General features: G+C 43.1%; 1 non-coding gene across 1 annotated transcript; it reads right to left on the minus strand.

Annotated features, from left to right (window-relative positions):
* Positions 1-12,149: 12,149 nt before the first annotated feature.
* LOC115852936 (U2 spliceosomal RNA) lies at positions 12,150-12,345 on the minus strand. The gene has a single exon (XR_004039323.1). It is a non-coding gene; the product is annotated as a U2 spliceosomal RNA (small nuclear RNA).
* Positions 12,346-23,444: the final 11,099 nt, after the last annotated feature.

The raw sequence follows: 23,444 nt of genomic DNA on the forward strand, positions 1-23,444 counted from the left end.
TAAGGTGAGATGTATGGATTCAATTAAAAGTTTTTTGTATATTAATAGCCAATTATCTCAGCACCTTTTATCCACTGATTTTATACTGTGTTTCTTAATATAATATTCCTCTTGTTTCATTAGAAAAAACTTCACCATCATCACAGGAAAGAAATTCTCCATTCAAGAAGCATTTCTGGGGCTTCCCTGGTGGCGCAGTGGTTGAGAGTCCACCTGCCGATGCAGGGGACACAGGTTTGTGCCCCAGTCCGGGACGATCCCACATGCCGCGGAGCGGCTGGGCCCGTGAGCCATGGCCGCTGAGCCTGGGCATCTGGAGCCTGTGCTCCGCAACAGTGAGAGGCCCGCGTACTGCAAAAAAAAAGAAGCATTTCTGGCATCAAATTGATACCAAAAGGGAGGACAAATCAACTGTGTATGATTTTGTTAAGACCACCAGGCACTGAATTGGCCTTCCAGGATGCTCTTTTAATTTATTTCCGATTTTCTTAAGGAAGAAGTTAAGGGAAGGACAGGACCTGGTCAACTGGTAAATACAGTGTCTCTAGTTGGTGAGCTCTGGGAGGGAATGGATATTAATCCGTTTGTTTTGTAACCCACAAAGACCACTAAGCTTATTAATCAGTTGACCTTGAGAAAGAACTCTTGGCTAAGTCTTTTCCCAACTAGCAAAAGCTATTCTCCACATGAATGCCAATTGTGTCTCAGTGGAAAAGGAGGGATTTAAACGCCCTCAAACCTCAACTAAACTCAAATATCTCAAGCTCAAGTCATGTCTTTGCTCTTGGGAAGAAGGGCTACTTCTCCATCTCTTCTTGGTTATGATTGAAGAGCTACAAGAAGGAAATCTGAAAGCCTGTTTTGGCCATGTTTCTCTATGTTGAGCCACATTCACAGCCAGAAAGCATTTCAAAGGATTGGTTGATACTTGGTGGCTGTGATGATGCACTTAATCATTCAGCTGTTTTGGCCACATGATAGCTAACCTATTCAGAGGCTGAACTGACTGCAATGATCAGGTACTTTGGGGCTCTACATGTTGCTTAATATTTAACCTAGTTTTTTCTTTCATGTTGCAAGAGAGGGTTAACACAAAATTCTTACTCTGCCCAGGGGTCACTCCCTCTTCAGAGGCTCAAAAGACCATTTTAGGTTCTATATACTTAGTATGAAAAGACTAGTTTGGGAAATCTCTTAAGCAATATACTATTCAACCTTTACTTTTGCTGAATTGACCTCTAAGTTGAACAGCCTCTTGTAAACATACACTTAGATTGGAATCTTTGTTTTTTATTTTCTTGATAGACAACACCCCCATCTTCATATTCTCTGTAAGTCCTGTCTTTGTCTTCTCCAGACCATACTTGAGTTGGAAATGGGCATACCACCTTGCTTTTCTTTTTTTTTCCTGGATTAAAAGCACTAAGAACCACCCCTCAAACATACATACACACACACACACACACACACACACACACACACACACACACACACACACACACACCACTCCTCAACATAAAAATGAGCCTGGTTTTCTAAGTCTTCCCATTGGACCCATCCTTTGCTATTCACTGGGTGTCAGCTGGTTATCTTCCTTAGTGATTCATAGGGCACATCTCTATCAGCATACTGCTGAGCTGACCCAAGGACTGTAAAAAGTGACAGGAAATATGAAAATGGTATTTTTTTGTCTTTTATTATGCCAACTCCTCATTTCCTATCATTTTTTTCTTTAGCTGCCCCAGGTCAGCATGGCTACATCCTGAAAGCAGTGCCCTACAGGAGAGGAGAATTGGACCAAGAGGCACGAGTCCTGGGTTCTAGTTCTTGCCACACCTATAGCTGATGACCTCAGTTAACCTGTTTCCGACTCTCAGTTTTCTTGTCAGCAAAAAAGCAGGGATCACAGACTTAAATGCCTATAGGGGCTAGTCATTTAGGGAAAATGAGACAAGCAGGCCTGGTTGGCTTTTTGATGTACTAGAGTTTATTTTCTCCCTATTACCCCAGTGTAAAGAGGAGTGCCCAGTTGTGATTGTTGCCATAGGAATGAGGGCCACAGTGTTTCCAGATCTTCTGATCTTTTTCTAGAGATGCAACTATATGGATTTTTAAAAAGGAAATATTTAAGCATTGGCAACTAATACAAAAATTCAAAAAATAAACTTTCTGTGACCCTAGTAAAATATGTCTCAATCCCTGGGTCACCAGTTGTAACCTCTAGACTAAGTGGTATTTAAAGTAACTTCCAGTTCTGAAATTTTATACTTTAATTATCCAAATGGTCTGAGTTGAAGAAAGAACAAGTGTTTGAATATGAGGAAGATTTTCCTGGCATGCAGTTCTTATATTTTGAAACAGGTGACCAAGGGGAATTGTGAAATGTCCTTCAAGTGATTTTGAAGAACAAGAGACACCTCCTTTAGTCTGGGATTAGTTAGGAGCAGTTGCTGGGAGGGGGATGGACGAGATGTACTCTTGCAATTCTTCTCAGTGGAGATGTTGTGAAAATGGTATTTTATGAGTTTTGTTTCAAATGTCCTCAGGTCCTTTTAGGGGGGGAAGGTAGTTTGTTTTCTGATTCCCAGGACCTCTCCCGACTCAGTCCCTCCATCCTAGGGAACTCTGCAAACCGAAATTTAAAGTTATAGCTTGTAGCTTCCCGTCTAAGGTTCAGATTAGGTTTTATAACTTGGAACTGAAATCAGGGCAGTAGTTGGTGTGGGGATGAAAATGTCTGTAGCTCCGTTTGTCAGTATGCTAATTAAAACCAAAGAGTGAAATAAATAAAGGTGGAAATGAGTGATGGCAAAGATAAGAGCCTTTTAACCTCACTTCATTTTCACTCTACTTCTCTCCTTAAGAAAATTGATTATGATGACCTCGATCCATCTTCTCATGGATTAAAAACACCTAGGAGTCCCACAAACATCTTTTATACACTAAGTGTGCTCAAGCCGAGAGCCAGCAGTTCAACAAGCAGGTAGACTTCAGTGTACATACTGATTGTATCAGCATAAATACTAGGTCTCTTATTGCAAAGTAACCGCAGCAAAATAAACACTCCACCTCCCTTAGAAAGAGACAGAAGATAGAGGCAAGAAAGCAGGAGGAACATACATACATTAGGTTATTAATCAATTCTACTTCAATGGTGGCACAAGACATATTACAAGAGAGGAGGTTGATTGAAACCCAGGGAAGGCAAAAGATCTACTTTCACGTATAAATGAATAACATGGGTCACTGACAGTTCCAAGTGCTCTTGATGCCTAGATAGGAAGACAGGGCTGTCTGAGATGGTAATCTTCTCCATCACCAGTGTCATCATCAAAATTTAAGTGCTAATCTGCATAGTCTGATAAAATGGGTGAGGGGCAGAACGATCCAATTAGATACTGTACACGGTGGCCATGTGTTGTCTTGCTTCTCCCGTATCAATTCTCCTTTCTTATAACAGCAAGGTGAATTTCCTTTGGGGTACCACTCCTCCAGAATTGCACGTAGTCTTGGTGGGCCTGTCAGTTTACTGGCAACATGGTCAATGTTTGGTTCTCAATAGTGGCAACAAGATTTGATTCTGAGGAATTTGAATCTTAAGAGGAGTCACACAAAGGAAGTTCAGAGTTTATCCTGATGGAGCATATCCTGAAGAAACAGTCGATTTGTCCCCTAATGCTACTCTGGGCCCTGTCCTTTTCTGAGTCTTGGTAGTTCATTTTTTCCTGTGACTCACAGAACTAACCTGTAGCTTTAAGGTAAACAAATCCTGCTTTAAGTTGGCCAGAGTCACTTTTTCTACTTGCAGCCCAAAGAAATTTAACAAATATATCAAATATCTTCTCTGTGATCTCAGCAGGTGAGAGCTGACTGAGAATCTATAGGTAAATTGTTAGAATTAATAGATGATTTGGTGAAGTTACTGTGTTCAAATTCAATATACAGAAATCAATTGTATTTTTATATACTAACAACAAATAATTTTAAAATAAAATAACATATACCACTTATAATAACATCAAAAATATCAAATCATTGGAGTAAATGGAATGAATCTATATGTATACAACATATATATATATATAAAAAACATTATTGAAATAAAGAATTCCTGCATAAGCAGATTGTTATGTAACAGATTGCTATGCCCACATTAATTTGGGCGGCAGCAATAGGTTTCTGAAACAGAATCTCTGAGCTATGTAGTTGAAGTTCATCTTTTTGCAGATAAAGAAAATAAGACTAGAAGGGTCAAACAGCCTATTCAAGTTAGCCCAGGAAGACCTCTATTAGACCTCTTCTACCACCAGCTTGCTGGCCTTTGCTGCCAATCTGGGCACCTCTACGGTTGGGGCTAGAACAGCACTCCTTTTCTCCCAGGGCCAGTGCTTCGTACTGACCTTTAGCTGGCTCTGTCACTTTTCTCAGAGCATTCTAGCAATGGGGACTCTGCCTTCTTTCTCTCTATCTTTCTTGAATATTCTAGTACCTATGAAAAATCAAGCTGAACTCACTGTCTATGAGATTCTCTGCCTGAACTGGGCATGTAATTCCACGTTGATTTCCAGGATTGGTAATCTGTAGTTCTTCTGACTCTGAAAGTAGCAGGTCGTTGCTGGGAGACTCACTTGTTACTCATAGCTCAAGGGACCAAGTTCAAGCAAGAGGCATCTTTTCATCACATTTTTCCAGTGTCTAGTCACAGACATTGTATAAACTCCATTTCTTCTATTCCTCTGGAATAACCAGACTTTAGTAACCAAACTCAGACTAAGAACTGCAGTTTACCCCCGACCCCCACCCTCAATTTTCCCTCTGCTGTTTTTTCCTCTCTTCCATGGGTTATTTTTTCCAACTTGGGAGACAAGGAGAATGTGTATCCCAGGTAAAGTGAGGAGGGAAGGGGAGGAGCTATGGCACAGACACATCAAAAGAGCCCTTTGTGCTCAGGGCACATTATTCCTGGAATCCAATCAAGTGTCCCAAAACCCAACCAAGCTTTTCAGACAGCACAGAAACCAGTCATGCAGGCATCTTGGGCTCTGCTTTTTTAAAGCTTTATAGGGTACACTGAATTATTTGGTTGGGTCTTTTCAACCGTGTGACATTTGGGTTTTCAATGGCCCAAATGGAGTTGATCATTAATTATTTGGACGCTTTAATTAAAAAAAAAAAAAAAACTTCCCTGTGGATTTATGAGGGTCTGCTGGGGGACAAGGACAAGGGGGCCTTTAATGCTTCTCTCATTTGAATGAGAGGGAGGGTTGGGAAGGTCTAGAAGGGGAGGCTGTAGAATCATCTTCCAGGAAGGTCTTAAACCCAAGTTAGGGTTTATTTGAGGGAGGAGGGCCTTACAATGAAGAAAATGGAAAGGAACGCAAGAGAACAGAATTCTGGAATCTGTCAAATGCATTAGGGGACAGGATGTTTAATAAAAATCAATGCTTTAGCAGGGAGCCATCGGGAGTTTCTGAATCAATACCTTTCACATGAAAACTAGTAAGTCCTATGGGTTGGGAAGGGGGAAGGGCTAGTTTCTGGAACATTTGATTAACTGAACCAGAGAAGGTATCCAGGGAGGGGAGGGACTGGATTGATGCCTTCCGGTTTCAAAACAGCGAGGTAGTGAAGGTATAACATCTGCTCTCTTCCTTTCCAGGGCATGTTTTGCAATCTCAGCCTTCTTCTCTAACACGGATGGGTGTCATTCTTAAGTCATATACATTCTCCAGTTCCTGACATCCTGAAAAAGCTCCCATACTCCCAGAGAGTTCTGCTCCTATGTGCCTCTCCACAAAGGTTCATCTCAATGACAAGTGATCTTGGGTAGGGTTGGGGAGCATGGGAAATGAAATAAGCTCTTTTCCAGAGACACCCACAGCTTCTATCTATTCAGCCTCTTGCATCTGGGAGCCTCAGGAAAATAAGACTCAGCACATTTAAAAACTACTGATGAAAAGTGCCTATCTTTGACGTCACAATGCTTAGTGACACCATATGCCAAAAAGAAGGACAGTGATTTGTGTACACATCTTCACTGATTTCCCCATTTGGATTTTTTAAATCCCCTACCTCTAGTTGAAGTAATTTAATCTGAAAAAATTCACAAAAAATTGTGGATTCCCTGACATCTTTCCTTATACAATGCACAAAATTGTTTTAGGAATTGTTCCTATGGTACCCGTTGACTGGACTGTATTATTTACCCCATTTTGCAAAGGAGGGAAACTGAGTCTGAAAGAATTCAAGCAACATGCCAAAAGTCATGAAATATTAGTGGACTGGAATTCTGGCCTTCTGGAAAAAGGCATTTTTCACAAAAGACATCACAGTCTTATCCATGGGATTATAGAACTAGGTTCTCCAGATGGTGCTTCAGGAAGAAATCCAGAGCATTTACAAGTCGGTTATTTGTTTTTCCTTACAGCCAATTCCATGCAAAGGTTGGCCTGTATGCATCCTTTTTAGAGAAAAGGAAAAGGAAATTCGACCCAAATTTTGGTAGCAAGTCTATCTGAGATGCAGTGGTGGTGTTTGCTTTGTCTAAAGTTTAGGGCTGGAGGGGTCATGAAAAACTCTGAATATAAACTTAGTTCCAGTTGATATTTGAAAATAATGTGATGGAATTACTGACTAGGAAGCATATGATGGACTCGCTCTACACAAAAGCAAAAATGAGCTTTAATGTCTCCCCCAGCCTCAGAAGATGAAGTTGGGAGGCAAGTGGCTGGGGGGAGAGTCCAAGCTCATGAGAGAGGCATGCATGACAGTTCTCACCCCCACAATGGAGTGGGGAGTGGGCCATTGTCCAAGGAAGTTGTGGGCTCCCAGGGGTGTGCTATCTACCCCAAGCAGTCAGGAAAGACACAGGGACATCACCAGTGGGTTTTAGCAGGTAAAAATACAAAGACATAGCCTGGACAATGTGTTCGTGTATCTCAATTTTCCTCATAGAGAGAATCAGAGGCTCTACTTTGGTGTGGGATTTGTGGGGTTCAGTGATTGAGAGAGGTTAAATATTCCGGGTGGTACTGCCCAGGCTCAAGGCACCCACCAGTTTTCATTCCAAAGTACATGGGTGAAAGTCACTCGTATATTTGCACCTAAATTCAACACACTACATTATGACAAAGTTTTATCATCTTGCTTGTAACTCAGGGCTTTAGGTTTTGAAACATTTCAGGGCTCTCTGGTGATGAAAGAGAAGACATGCTATATAAGTGGCATTTGTCTGGGGACTCATACCCTGAGCCAGAGTCACTGCATGTTATGTCCCTCTACCTGGAACCCTCTTTTCCCTCATCGTTACCTGATAGACCCCTGTTCTCCACTCCTATTTCAGCTCAGTGTCAGACTTCCTCAAAGATACCTCCCCACATCCCTTTGTCTAAACTGGGTCTTCATGGGAGGTCTGTCAAAAACATCTTATACTTTTCCTTCATGAAAAGATAGTGACAGACTGTGATAAGCTATTTAATCCTTCTGTCTTCCACTGGATAGGAAGGTTCTTGAAGATAAGGACCATGTCTGCAGTGCTTGCAACAGACTTCCACTGCCAAGTGATATTTGTTGAATGATATTTGATATTTGAATGAATGGTCTTGTGAGGAAACCTGAGCTTGAGTCTGGGTGCTACCACTATTCACTCGGGTGGTTGTGACTTTTCTGAGGCTTGGTTTCCTCATCTCTTAAATCATGCTGTTAGAATGGTTGATTCTGAGACCCCCTTCTACAAGGCTACTCTGTGACCTGTTGTAACCCCCCTGTGGCTGAGTCCTTCTTTGTCAGCTCCGTCAGCTCTTCAGTTCACTCTCCCATCCCAAATAATCCCAACTCTCCAACACATTAATGAAAAAGAGAGCCTTTACTGTTGATTCCATAGTTTCCTTGGAGGAAACTACAGCTCCCAACTCTTAATACTTCACTCCCCAAATGCCCATTTGATATTTCTTCCTGATTCCCTTTTTGACTCTCTGCTGCTTCCTCTCCCCTCCAGGGCTTCTCTGAATTCTCTGCAGCCCCCAAAATTTCTCTATTTGATTTAGAGGAATTTCACACTTGCCCAAATACCCTTTCCCTTAAGCTGCCTCAGGGACGTACGGTTGTTGATCCTTAGACTTCCAGCATACTGGCTGCACCAGCTCTACCTTGGCTGCACCAGCTCAACCTTACCGTGCATCTCTTTCCGATTCCATGTTCAGTGACATTGTATTAGTAGCTTAAATCCACCACGGTGGGAGTATTTAAACCAGGGAAATTGGTGAATCCTGTAAATTGGGATTTCTCTTTCAGAGAACCCATTATTACACATTTCCTGGCACACCACTGTCTAAGCTCCTCCAGCCAGGTTATCATCTAGTTTAGGAAGTTGGTTGAACCCAAAGATCCTTCACCATGAACCTATAACATACGTAGTTTTTAATTCCTCATGATTTAGGCTGAGTAGTAGGAGCTGAGAAAGTCTCATATAAAATGGTGGCTGTATTGGTCAAGGTTCAGCCAAGAAAACAGAACCTATCTACGCCAGGTAAGTCAAGGGAGGAAAATGGGAAATGTTAATATGTAAATAGCTACATTTTAAGTTTGATGTAACTAAAAGGGTAAATGGGTGAGCCAAGCGCTAGATGAGCAGGAAGCCATTTCCTGTCTCTAAGGCTGGTGTGAAAAAGAGGAGGTGTTACCAGAATTTAGGAATTAGAATTGCAGAGGGAGCAGCTTCCCAGTGGTTGTGGAGCCCCAGAAGAGACTAAGTTGCTGCTAGAATGCCTCCTACAACATGGAGTGAGGGGAGTACCTGGGCTTTTTCATTCCTCCGGTGTTCTGCTGAGATACTCCCATGGGCTGAACTTAATCAGAATCCAGTTGGAACAGGAGTTTGGGAAAATGTAGCTGGCAGGGGTCAGCTCCTATGATGCAGAACAGGACAGAGAAGGCCTGGCAATGAATCTGATAACAAATAGGCAAATCACCATCCTAATAACTAATCATATTCCTGATAATAATATTCCTGAAGGGACATCCACTATCTTCAAGGCTATAGCCAGTCCTGTTGATTTCCTAGAGTCCCACAGTCCAGCCTCACTCTACAAACCCAAATAATTCTCTTGAGTTTGGCTCCCCAATCCATTCTACAGTGAAGAGGGATTAAGTTACAAAAACTCATTGTAAGATACTGACAATTCTGATATAGCTTCGTAAAGTTGATTACAAGAACCAGGGACCATCACATTTTGAAGAAAGGAAACTTTCCCATCCATAAATGGTAATGACTAGGGACATTCTTTCTTTGTTTTGTCTTTCATTTATTCATTTGTTTATTATTTTCCAAGACTTCAGGCACTGTTCTAGATGCTGAGGTTACAATGATGCTTAGAATTTGTCCTCAAAGAGCTGACAGTGTGAATGGGAAGTAGAGGGCATGGGCAATGCAGGATTCACAGACTAATCCTAAAGAAATAAGATCGCTGCTTCTTTCACTTGGGCGGGTTGCAGAGGCAGATCAGGACCGCTGGGGTTCTCCCAATCAGCTTCAGTGTCCCCCAACACTTGGACACTTTTGGGGGTTAATCCCTTTCTTACTTATGTAAGGCCCACCTTCCCCTAAGGATATCTCCATATTGACCTTTCAGGAAATACTCACCCTCCTCGCTTGGCTCTCTGCTCATCTTCCATTAAGGGGATAATGTCAGCATCTTGTCTCTTGAATTGCCAGAGACTATACTCTCGTGTCTCATCAGCTCAGCAAATGTTGGGAGATTTCTTCCCTGTCTTGTGAGTCTTCACTTCAGGCCTAGATAGGGCTGGTCCTAGTGATGTGCTGGAGAACTGTGTCCATGCCCTGGTGTGTTCCCGCCAATGACACACTCCCAGAATTGTGGCCCTGTGTTGTGTCTATCATTACTGCTTGTCAAGGGATACTAGAACTACCCCAGTACTTCTCACTCAACTCACACCTCCAGTCTGTGCCCTCCTAGAGAGTCGGATACAGGGAGCAAGAAGTGAAGGGGGGAGATGGTGAGAGAATGTGGATAGAGTGTAGTGAGGTGTCTGCAGAAGGCATGGTGAGGAGTAGGGGAGGGAGAGGGAGATGGGGAGGGGAGGAAGAGGGGGAGGGGAGGGAGAGGGGGAGGGGAGGGAGGGATAGAAGGAGGAGAGGGAGAAGGGGAGGAAGAGGGACAGAGATAGGGAGAGGGAGGGAAATGGAGGGGGAGATGGAGAAAGAGAGAGAGAGAGAGAGAGACTCTTTTTAGTTGCCACAAGTGGCACTGGCAATATGTTAAGAGTTTTCAGAGGAAGGTCTCTGTGTTTCTAGATTTTCTAAGGAAAACACTTGTGCTGTTTCTCTAAAGAAACTTAGAAAACAACCCATGTCATTCAATTCTGTGCTTTGGGGAAGCTTTGACTTGTGGAGGTGGGATTCCAAGACACCCACCTGTATTCAGGTTACAGAAGGCCTGTATTTCAGTAATTTTGTTGAATTGCCTGATGTTCAAATTATGATTAACCTTGAACCCCTACAGGAACGGAATGTATGCAGTGATGGACAGAAGCCTAGGTACAACCGGCAACAGGTGTGTTAGCAGCTTCCTTCCCACATGCGCTTGAGCAAGTCACTCATTGACTTCTTGTCACAGTTTTCTCATCTGCACTGGGTGATGATTATCATCTTGCCCAATTTACCCAGAGGTCTGTTGTGAGGTTCACTTGAGCTCAGCCATGTAGAAGCACTTTATAAATTGGAATGTATTACAGTCATGCAAGGAAATATTATTTAAGTGGCCTTTCTTGGTAGGGTTCGGCTGCCTTTCACAAAGTGAGGGTCAACTTACTAATGCCACCCTAGTAGATGAAATGGTCCCAACTCACATCTTTTATTTTTCCTTTTACTAAATTGGAAACAAAGCCCTCAGGGCTTATAATTGGAGATTGCTAAAAGGTGTGTCTAACATAGATATGCCTACCAAAATTCCACTCAACTTGGTTTACATTGTCTACAGTGTGAAGGAGGAAGCCATAAAGATTTCTCCAGAAGGAAGTGTGTGATCCAGGCCTTGTGGAAGGGCTGCAGGCTCTAGCAGCCATGGCGCCCTCCAAAAAGCAATGACAGCCATACCATTTCTCAAGTTTTCAAGGGCGTGCTCTGCAGCCCAGTTGCTGAGCGTTTGTGTGTACGTGTGTCTCTGTGTGTGCTAGTGCATTTATTAAAGGCTGTAGTGGTGTCTTAGAGCAGGTAGGTTTCCAGGCTTCTCAGAAAGAGAAGAGTTTTCCTTGGCTCCACTGCCAGCTGCTTTATCTGTTTTCATTTGAAAGGTGTGTTTCCAAAACACCATTTCCTGAAATCTTTTGGCTGTAGCCAGGTATGAGATTCCCAGCTGCAAGTCCAGGGAAAAGGTGAGCTGCCAGGGAAAAGTTTACAGTAGGGCGGGTTGCCCGGAGCAGTGCCAGTTGACACCTCACCAGGAAATGGAGAGCGAGCCAGCCATAAGGACCTCCATGGGAAAAGTTTTCCCTCCAGATCCGACTGGAAATTTATGTCTAAGAATATTAGTTTCAATAACCAGTCTGAGTTCTTGTAACTGAGGAGGGGATATCGAACTTCAAATCTAACAGAGTAAGACAAGTTGAAGTGAGTCCTTTCGCATGAAGGCGTTTTGTTAACTCCCTTTATAACGTCTCCCCGTATTTAGTGTCCACTGTGTCTTATCTTGATCACTTTTTAGTGCGCTACTGCCACTTGGGAAAATACCTTCCTACCCTGCCAGAATTTGATTTCTGAGCTCATGTCAAATTTATCTATAAATTCTCCCATGTCTAACACAGTACCTAGTACACTGAAGGTGATGAATAAATGTTGGTTGTGTAAATGACTGAAAGATGCAAAACTAGAGCTATTAACAAGGTTTTTATTGAAGATTCATTCATTCCACATATATTTATTGAGCACTTGATACAGACCAGGCCCTGTTATAGGCAATGGGAAGGGACTGAGAACAAATCATACATGAAGATAATAGCAGTGACCCTATAGGTGAATTTTTTTCCCCTGATTTTTTGTATCCTTAGCTGTTGAGAACTCCTTGGCTATGCTCAGGTCCGGGTCTTGTAATTCCCATATTCCTGGCTGCTCTGTCCTGTCCAAAGCCTATCCCAGGTTTTGGGACTTATCTTCTTGGTCTCCAATGAGGACTTTAAATAGCCCCAGGCCAGTTAGTAAACTGAGTATATATTTCTCCCAGCACTCCTATCACTCAACACTATCTCCAGGATTTTTACCAAATTTCCTTGCTATTAAACTGGTAAGGACAAATACTACAGTTAATCTTAGCTAAAAGGCTGAGAAGCAATCCCAATTTCCTAGGTATCAAAGCTTAAATGCTTGCATTGTAGCCTAGTTCTGGAGATGAAATCCCCATGTTTCTCTCTGAACCAGATGAAACATAGATAATGGAAAGCTGCTGTAAAGGAGAACAGAAGTTGTTGAGGAACACTAGGGGGACGTATGTGAAGATAGGAGGGACAAAGGTAAAGTTCTTCTGTACAGAAAAGCATTGGAGAGGCTTACAGTACCACCAGCAGGATCCTCTGCTTCTCCCCCAATGACTGAAGTATTCTTCACATTTCACTGGTGGATAGCCCTCAAGAGTATGGGCTCAGCAGATGATGCCAGTTCTTACTTCCTCAGATTTGTAAAGGGTGGGAGGGTCCATGAAGTTCAAACTCCTCCAAGTTCAGAGAGAGGATACATCCTACCCAAGGTCACATGGCCTACTGACATAGCAAAAATTTTATCTTTTAGAATCAAAATGGGGAAAAATTATCCTTTGTCTCTGAAATGATACCATCAATTCTCCACAGTCGTAAGAAGTACCATCCCAGGTTAGATTAGAAAGCATGCTGGATGGAGAACAGCTGAAGGACCCAGGCATGCCTGGTCTATGGAAGACAGGATGGAGGGAGACATGAGAGATGACACCAAGGTTTAAAAACTGGCACAAGGAAGGGAGTTATGTATTTTTCCTGTGTGGCCTCAGAGGACTGAGCTGGGCTCTGTAGGTACAAGTTAGAGAGGTAACTTTTTCTCAGCTCAAGGAAACCTTTCTAATAGAGCTGTCTAACAGTGAAGCAGTCTCAAAACTAACAAGTTCCCAGATACTGGAAGTTCTCAGGGAGAAACTAGATGGAAACCTGGTGGAAAGTAGAGGTGGCTTCTATCTGGAATGGCAGGAAGAGTACCGCACTGCTCTGACCGCTTAGAATTTGAGATGAACCATGGTTCATGCACTTCTATCTCTGGCAATGGCTCTGGTAAGTAGGCATCAGGGTAGCTCTTTGTTATCATCCTCAAGATGTCAGAGGAGCTCCACGGCTTCTTTCTAACTTCTGTCTGCCAGGGTCTAAAATTGCCGAGTGTAACCTAATGGATGGCAAGGAGGTTCAACATCCTCCACCAACAGATCAATGATGGCAGCTCCTGGAGGCTGCATTGAGAAGCAATTTGAGACAGCAGGAAAAGCTCTGATCATTTAGCCAAGTCTTCCAGGGCTGGCAGCCTGCTGGATACACACTTGCCATCCCTGATCATCTGAGTTCTTTTTCTCCTTGCATATCCTAAACAGTAGCCTTTTTGGTCTAATCTTTACTTTTGCTGTAATTCCCACCAGTCTTTTTTTTCTCCTTTTTTCTCTTATAACGATTCTAGACCATGACTGTCTCCCTCATCTATGAAATAGGACTTTCTAGGACCATTTGTTAATAAAAATGGCACATTGGGGCTTAAGGGATGAGCTGAAGGTCTCCAAGAAGTCTATACTTCCCTTTTCCCTTCCTTTCTTCAATTGGCTGTATGGATGTTGAAATCCCAGGGGCCTTGTTAAAATGCAAAGACCACCCCACTCCCAAGCAGGAGATAGTCACCCAAGTAATGGCTGGACTCTGATTTTTTAGTGCAGATTATTTATTCTGTCTCTTTTCCTCTGAGAGTATGGAGGCCTGGTTGGGGAAACCAAGAAGTGCAGAGGACTCAGGGTCTTATCACAGGGTAAAGAAGGAGCTGTGAGGGCTGGGAGTCTGCAGACCTGAGGACCACCCCATTTGGAAGGGGCCTTGGAGGTCTAGTTTGATTTCCTCTCTGTGCATTTGGGGAACCAAGGACCCAGGGTGGGGGAACAGATTTGACCAAAGTCACAGGTGAGAAAAGCTCACTCCCACCTTTTCCCAGTTTAACTTTAGGAGTCCTTGAAGCTTTTTGTCTAGGGGTGGTAGTGATTTCCTCAAATTGGAAAATTTGGATAGGTGATGGTCACTGCACTTTTGCAGAAATAAAGAGAACATCATAGAGATGTACCTCAGCCACTGAAGCTGAGTCAAAGATAATCAGGACCCCTCTCTGGTTTGTCTGTGTTGGAAAAACAGGAGTAGTGATTTCCTCTTTCATAAGAAGCATACAAAAGGATGCTGTTGCGTTTCTATTGCTGAATAGCAGATCTCATATTACACGTCTTCTCTGACCCTTATCTTCAACATTTTTGCCCATGGAATTCCTAGCACAAGGTAGGTACTCTCCAAATGCTTGCAAAGTGGGATGAAAATATACCTTTCCCATGTGTGGGAAGTGTGGGGTGGGGAGAAGAGATAAAGAGAGTTAGTTCCAGAAGACATTGCCTAGTATTGTATGAATTCACTATACATCTCATAATAAGACTTATCAGACAAATTACAAACATTGGGACAATTTACTCCCCATTCCAAGGGCTCAGTGGAATAGTATTGAGGTGTCTTTGCTTGTCTGGGGCTCAGATTGTCCTGTATAGCCACATCACTACTGAGCATCACAGAGGCTCGAAATGTTCTTATAATCCCTTTCTCCTTTGGGGGAGGTTGTCAATGTATTTTTTTTCAACACTTTCAAAATCACAATTGTTTATAGTAACTGGAGATGGCAGAATCTGGCTGAATTGGGAAGGCTGAGATTTATCTAACCTCTAATTTAGTTCTTCTCTTAAGTTAGTCCAAGTTCCTGAGACGCCTTTCCCCTGTAAGTTAAACCATTGTTTGTCAAAGGAAATATAAATTAAGAGCTCTGTTTTGAGTTAAATGGAAACTTGGGCTAGGTAAACAGATTCTTGCTGTGCTCCTCAGACCTCCAGTATAATATAGAAATTGGAGTCAGTGTGGGACATAGATTTGATGAATTCTAGAGGAAGCCCAAACTCAAAGAATGTGGGAGTTACATGGAGCCAGAAACCCAGCCTAAATTTGACTCATCAGAACTCTTAATAATCATGTTGGAAAATCCATGGCATTATGAAAGGAGAAAATCTCTTTTCTCTTTAGACAAAAAGGATTCTGAAACCATCCGTATTCTCTATGGACTCCTGAACGGACGAGCCAAATGCCATGTCCAGATCAAGAACAGTGATGCTATGGTCATCCCCATGTTTATTGTAGAAGGGAAGCTAAACTTCTAGTACTACACGAGTTGTCCAGCTATGGATCTCTAGGTTGTATGATTTGGAAGACACACAATTAAGGGAATAACTCTGGCCAAAACTGAGTTTGTAAAATTGGTATAGAGCCAATGAGAAGTAACACAAACCTCTTTCAATTTCTCTTTGCAGGGCTAGAAATCAAGATCGCAGGCCTTGAGTGTTTACTGTGAAAGACAGACAATTGGAAATCATGATACTTTAATGGAGGACACTCACAAGGCACTAAATTCAATCATTTAGCACCAAGCACCAAGCCATCAAGCCAATATTTCCCATGGTTACCTTCATAGACTTCAGAAAACGTGAAGGATAGATGATGAGCAAAGCTAATACCAAATTGAACAACAGCTGTTCAGTTAAATTAGGAAGAGCTGATAATTATAAATTATCTGTCTACACAGTAGGTAGACAGATAATTCAAGGGTAATTCCCCCTGGAATAGTATTTCTCAAGAGTGGTCAGGGAACGACCACCATTTAAAAAGCCCACTGAGCGTTAAAATCAGATTCCACGACTCTACTTCCAAAACCACTGAATTAGAGTTTCTGGGAGTGGGTCCAGGAATCTGCATTTTAAACAAAAAATTGTCATTGACTGAATGGATGGTAAACTTTACACGTATGTGTACTATGATTTTTAATCGAGTAGCTGCAGTTGTGATTAACAACGCAACTCATGTTCAGAGGAGTGCTGAATTTATATAGCTTTGGGTTCTGAGGTATTCTCAATCAATAGATATTAATGGTCTATGAAATTTCTTGGCTTTAAAAAATGATATTCACACTTATAAAAAGTTGGGAGCCACACTTTAGAACAAATAACGTGGTTGAGGTACGAGTTACTGATAACAGAATCTTTCTGAGATCCTGATGGATTCAGATGCACAGACATTTATTAGAGGTCTGGCATGTGCCGAGTACCGAGCTTCCCAGAATCATCCAGCTATTGACAGGGCCTGGGCTCCAGTGTAGGCCTTAAAACTTCAAGTTCAGCTTCTGCTTATCGACAGCTATCTTCTGGAAGTGATGCGAGCAGGAATGTTCTGACCTTATGGGGAGGAGGGATGCCAAGAAGTGGAGTAGGGCAAGGATAATAGTAGAATAGAGCTGGAGACATTTAGATTTAAGGGGGCTCAGCACTTTACAAAGGCTTGCTCTGCCTAGAGATATAAATTACGTGATACCCAGTGCAGCCCTCACCCCACAGCTTTGGCCTGTTGTTCTGCACGTTCTAGTAGGAGTCTTGGGTTGTGCTGGGACTAAGGGGGTGGGAGGAGGCCTGAGGCTGGCAGTAGTGGTTAGCTTGAGTGATCTGAGGCCTGGAGGATTATGACTGAGGGATGAGGTGGAAATTGGCACCTTGTGGCTTTGTGAGGCTAGTCTGACTCGTGCCTTTCCCTTTTCAGATTCTAAGTTGCGAGATTAGCTCTATTGCTCTGGGATGGGACTTGGTGTTTGGAAAACTGGTGACTGCTGAGTGTCACGGTACCACCACACCCTCCTCCCGCTGCTCTTGATGTTGACCACCTGGCCCGTGCACACCACCACCTACTCCTGGGACAGTGATGTGGCCTGGCCTCCAGAGCAGAGGGCTGGGAAGTCCCGTGGGCGGCGCTCCGGAGGTCACTTCAGGACGTGTCTCTTCAATGCCCTCCTGGGGGCTTGCATGAGACAGTCAAGGGTCCTTCCAACTCCAGTTCTACTCCAGTTTACTAAACTCATGGATGAGTCAGAACTCAGCAGGAGCAATTTCAGAGAAATTAAGCATCTATATCACTCAGTTTATCTAATTGTTTTCTAAGAGCTGAAAATGACAATTTTCTACAGTTATTCTATTAATGCTAAGAGTATTGAGAGTTTATCAACTTTTGGGGATACAATTTATAAACATAGTAGGAACGTGTCAAGATATTAACTGACTTTTTCCCTCCAATAGTTTACTCCATCCATCCCCCTGCACCTACGTGCCACATGTGCTCGTGTGAGTGGGAACACACACACACACACACACACACACACACCTTTTTCTACCTAGTAGAATGTTCTTGGGGCAAGGTAAGGCCTAGGTAGTGCCAGAGAACAGAAACAAACTATCTGTAGCTCCAGTTTTTTAAAAAAATTTGAGGTATAATTGACATGTAACATTATATTTGTTTCAGGTGTGCACATAATGATTTGATATTTGTATACACTGACAAATGATCACCATGATAAGTCTAGTTATCCATCACCATACATAGTTATAAAGCCCACTATCTCAGGGAAATAGAGAGGACTCAAAGCACAGTAAAAATGCCTGGGGGAACCATTACTAGAAAATACCGCCCCACCCCAGGCAGAAGTAGAGAAGAAAATGGATGAGATAATGATGAGATTTTTACCTTTGGTCGTACAGGAAAGAGAGGCCTTGCTTCCGAGACAGGACCTCAGGTTAGGAATGTCTATATTGTGAGTCTCAGCAGAAGGTGACTTCCTGCTTTTTCCGAGCCTCAGCATGGCACAGAGACAGCAGAATGGCACCTATGTTAGCAAATCTGCTTGGATTGATGGGTGACCGAGTGCTCAAAGGGTATGTCTGCAGACACCCATGTGGATAAATGGCCTGAGGTCTGGATGGGCTTTGGTCCTCTGTGAGCCCCTAAACTTTGTCTCTGCTTTGGGGAAGGTGCAGGATTCTTGGGAGGATTGAATGTAAGCACATCAGATAGCACCTCAAACCATACATTTTGTTATTATTCCCTCACATGGGTCGATTTCCCGTGTACCCTGACGGCGGTTTGCAAGCTGGCACACAATGCATACGAAAGCCTACTAAGACTTGCAGGGCTGGTGGCCACTCAGTCAGTTCTCTTGTCTTTATTAAGCAGCTATGATGCTAAAAGGAGCTCCTTCTAGACTTGGGGCGGGGGGGGGGTGGCGCTCCACGGTCACGTGGGGCCCTAAGTCCTTTTTTATTGGCGCAGGCTTCAGAGTTACGGCCAAGGAGAAAGTATATTAATACTCTCCTAGTCACAATATTTTCTCTCGAATCGACATGATTTGGGAAAATGTGAGCCAGGACAGATGAAAAAGACAGAAAGAAATATAACATCTGAATATCTCTAGGTTCACTCATTCTGCAGTAAAATACTCAGATCCACAAACGAACATTTACTTTAATCCTTTGTCTTTCATTCGGTTCCTCAGATATGTTCTTTCTAAAAAGCAATTTCAAAGGTGGGAAGGGGTAATCAATTTCTGCTATTATGGGGTGGGCATCCTCCCCAGAAGTCTAGGAAATCTCTTGCAGATTTCAAAGGCTTCTTAACCTTTTCTGACATTTAAAAGCAAACAGAAACTCTGCCAGATAAAAGTGAGCTGAAAACAACGGTCAAGTTGACGTCCAACTGGAAGGAGTCTGGTTCCTCCAAATTCCTTCCCTTTTACACACTCTCCATTATGAAATGGGACCAAAGAACACTGATGTTTCTCTCCTAAAGCACACATGCACGTGCGCGCACACACACACAGACACACACATTAAAATTGCTTGTCGTGACTAAAGTGAGGCCAGGGCAAGCTGTCAACAGAGCGTGGTCCAGATAATATTTTACCCCTTTTGCTATCATTACGGTTTTAAGGGTGGGATTGAAAACTAGGAGGATTAGAGTTGAGCTGTTGGGAAATTTACAGCTGAGCACAGACGCTCACACTCATTCTCTCTCTCTCCTCCCTCCCCTTCTCTTTAAAAACTTAGCAGCATGTGGCTTGCCCTGGTTCCAGCAGCGATTATTAAAATAAAAAACACCTTTGGCCATAAACAAAAGTGAAAATTGAAACATACTCATGAAAGTTTATTATTTTTCGCTTCAATAACTTCACCCTACATGGAGAACTTTATTTGCCTCAAAGGTCTTTGGGTCGGGTAATGAAAAAGCACAGGGGGTTCGGGGATCCCAAGTCATCAGGGTTGGGAGGCAGCTGAGGGTGGCGTGCATCTTGGCCTCCAGCCTGCAGGGCTGCTCAAGCGTGTGGGCTTTCATGTGCAGGAGCCCCACTCCCTCTCTCTCTCTCTCCTTGGGGCTGCCCTGCCTCCAGGGTCATGTCCAGGATGCTGAGCACTGAGCTGGGTTGAATCCAGTCTGCCCCTCTGCTGGCTTGCTGGTCCCACATTCAAGTCATCTGTCTGATTCTATGGATTTCCTGGAGCTTTGCTTTGACTTAAGGCGCTTTTAGCCTCTGACTGGAATCTTCTACACTCCTAAACTCAAAAAGGATATGGGAAGGAGTGGGAAGGCAGATATTGAGGGGACAATGCAGAGACCCAAGGGTGAAAGGAAGCCTACAGTTGAAGAGGAGTGATTGAATTGGGATAATTTACTTCTGAGAAAAGAGGTTTGACTATGTTACCTGTTAATGATCTTTATTTTTAGAGAAAGAAGAAAATGATTTAAAATACAGGAGGTGGACTTTGGTTTATGTGAGAGAGAAATAAACCGTTTACATGACAGTTAGTTTAGGTTTTTTGCCACTTGCAGCCAAAACCTGGTCCTAAATATACAGTCACCCATTTCAGGGTATAGGCTGTCTTGCTTGAAGAATAAACAAAAGGTTTGAAGGTAAGCCTTTTAGGACCAGTGTGATAATTCTGCTCCATAACATTCTTGAGGACTAAGCCTCCACTGGGCTCATCACTTCACTGTCCCTGGGATGTGGCTCTTGCCATCATGGCCAAGATGGTACCCTCTATATTTAAGGCAACACACGGAAAAAGGGAGGATAAAGAAGGTATTGAGGGGGCATGCCTGACTTCTAAGGGAGGTTCCCAGGGGCTGCTACATGACACTTGAGTTTATATCCCACCACCAAGAAGTTAGCCCCTTGGCCACACATTGCAAAAGAGTCTGGAAAATTAATCTTTATTATGAGTAGCAATATTGCTAAAAATCTTGCTAAAAATCTTATTAAGAAAGAAAGAGAGAGAGAAGAGATATTGGAGAATAATGAGTAGTCTTTGCCACAGGATTAATAAAAACCCAATCCTTACCTGTCTCACTGGCTGGTGTTGGTTTAGTCATCATGTTCCTTCCATTGTTCCATGAATCTATGTTGTCATAGAGAATTTAAGCTCATCACTTCCTCATTTATTTTATCTCTTTGACTTTTTGTCAGTGTCGCTCCTCCATGCTTTCACATGGATTCTTGTTGTTTGTCCCAAGAAAATCTTCCTTGAGTCAACTTTGGATGAAATCTGTGAGCCTCATTCTATAGACACAGAACTCAGAACAAATAACATAAGAGAAAGATATCAACTCTATTGATCTCTTTTGTAGCTTTACCACAATTTTTTTTAGGATTGGGACACAGGAGTACGTGCCATTTTACATGGCTTATTTTGCACTCATCAATGTGGTATAAACCCAACTAGCTTCTCAAAGCCTTCCTGGGGATGGATTGGGACCAGAATCTCCTTTAGATTCTGTTTGGCTCAAGGATTGCTATTTTGTTTCCTTGGGGTGCTGCCTGGTTTTAGCCCCTCATTCTGAGTAGCATGACTCACATCCCATCAAATCTCCTTTTTGCTTGCTTGCTCTCTCCAGGCTGCTTCTCTCTTGCTCCATGTGAGATGTTTCTGGCTGCCTCGCTTTCCAGCATAATCAAATCCAGTAGGCCTTCCAGTTGACCTCATGAGTATGAGCTAAGCCCATTTATGAAATATGAAATGATCCCAAATGCTCATGATCCAGCTTTCCCAGGAGGCTGTGGAGGCGGATCATAAGCTAAGAGCTTCCTGCTGAGATGCTGCAGGAAGGCAGATGTGGCATCCCTAGAGATAAGCAGCGCCTTCCATGGACTGAGTTCTGGTCTCAAGCGGTAGTGATGATTCTCAGTGTTCCCTAAGACACTTCTAAAATCTCCCTGTCCTGCTTCTCTTTCCACTCAAGGGTATTTGCTCTTATTTTGAACAAGTGAGGAAAACCAAGATCATGTCATATCATACTGGGTTGATGCTTTCTGCTGAACTCTCCATTTTGGTCAGAGACAATGGAACAATATTGAGTTAAGTGATCTATATGTGCTCAAAGGCATTGCTTTCATGCCTGGGTCATAGTCTTGGGTTTATTCTATGATTCAAAGTTCCCTTGGTCACAGAAGGGAATGGAAGGGAGTATGAATGACTCAAGAAAAATCAGCTCCACTAGGGAAATAGAGTTCAAAGACCCTCTGCACTTGTGGGATAATTAGTACATAGACAGTCCTGCAGTAGATCAGAGACAAGGCCTGGGATTAGTAGACAACACCCATTATTTGACTCTGCGTACTTCTGTAGAGGAGGAGGAACTTCTGTTACATCACCCTGGAGGGAATAGAACTGGAGAAACACTGCTGGCTCCTCCCCCTATAACCCTTACCTACTGCCTGCTCCAGCTTCCAACAAGCAAGGAGGAAGAATGACTCATCTGATCGGTGAGATCATGTCCAAGGTCATTGGTTTTGGTGGCTCTTCTCTCATAATAACTGGCTCAGAGTTTACTCTGCTTTCTTTACTTTTTGCAAGATAGATCCTTGTATCTGGATTATGGGGGGTGGGGATGGTGGTGGAAAGGAAGTTTCCTGTAGAACTTTTGGAATCAAAGAAGGTTTGAGTCATGTCCTCCAACATAGTAAACAGAGTAAACTAGAGTAAATCAAGCATAGTAAACCAGAACCCCTCTATCTGGGGGCAGGGAAACAAAGCTATTGCTTACTTTGATCCTCATCTGAGTCCTGTTTTCAATTTTGTAGCACCTGGGGGAGGGGGAAAGAAGGCATGACAATAATTGGCTGTATGCTTGGCCCGCAGGCCCACTCCTAAAAGAGCCTCCTGGCATAGGGTTCCTGTTGAGTGTTTCTCCTTCATCCCAGGATAGTGCTGCCATCCTCTGTGGCACCTATAAGCAGGTAGGGAGGGCAGTAAAGGGGGTAGTTGAGACCAAGAGATATTTTATAATTTATAATGATATTGTATGACCAAAAGGAGGGGTGCTAAAATGCACGTGAGAATGTGTTGAGGAAGTTGGTACTTCCTGTCTTCTGCCAGTCCTGAGCTTGAATCCCAGTCCTACCTTCTTCTACCTGTGTGGTCTTGCAAAACTTCCCTGACCTTTCTGTGCCTCAATTCTCCAAGCTGTAAAATGGGCAAATTATAGTGCTGACCTCATGGGATTGTTTTGAGGATTAAATAGATTATTCTACAGGGTCAAGTACATAGTAAATATTGTGTAAGTATTAGCTAACATGATTGCTGCCATCATATCATCATCACCATCATTACGGCTATCACAAATGTGGCATACCTAGAGACAGGCTTAGGCCTGACATAGGTGGTGAACAAGATTCAGATTTTACTCATGCTTTGAAGGAGCTTGCAGGTAGTGTCAAGGTTCTGGACTGAGAAGTGATATACTTGTGTTCTAGTCCCAGATGTATGTGGCCTTTGTCAGTGACCTCCCTCTCTGAGTCTCAGTTTCCATGGTTATAATAAGGGATTTGGTGTTCAATGGCCCCCAAGTGCTGGTGTGGAGACTAGGGGCTGGGCTAACCACGTGAGGCTTATTTGGAAGCTTGTTAAAAATGCAGATTTCCTGGTCCCACCACTCCCAGAGATTCTGATTAGGTGGGTCTGGGATGACTGGGGAGCCTGGATTTTTATCAGCTTTATGCTGTGCTCTCGATGTACCTCCCTCGCATCTGGGGTACAGCTATCACTTGGGCATCACAGCCCCAGCTCATCTTTGAGGCTTAAGCTCTAAAATGCTCTAGTTGTGTTGCAAGATGTGTGAGAAGGGATGGAAGTACAGGGAGATCTGAAAACCAAGTGACGAAGTGCAAGTTAGTTGGCGGAAATTTATTGAAGGATTATCCTTTACCATTTTTCTCATTCAAAAGCCAAGGGTTTCAGCCCAGATGCATAACAGACCTCCACTCTGCAGTTTAC

The sequence above is a fragment of the Globicephala melas genome, chromosome 7, assembly GCF_963455315.2.
Source record: "Globicephala melas chromosome 7, mGloMel1.2, whole genome shotgun sequence".
Taxonomy (NCBI): domain Eukaryota; kingdom Metazoa; phylum Chordata; class Mammalia; order Artiodactyla; family Delphinidae; genus Globicephala; species Globicephala melas.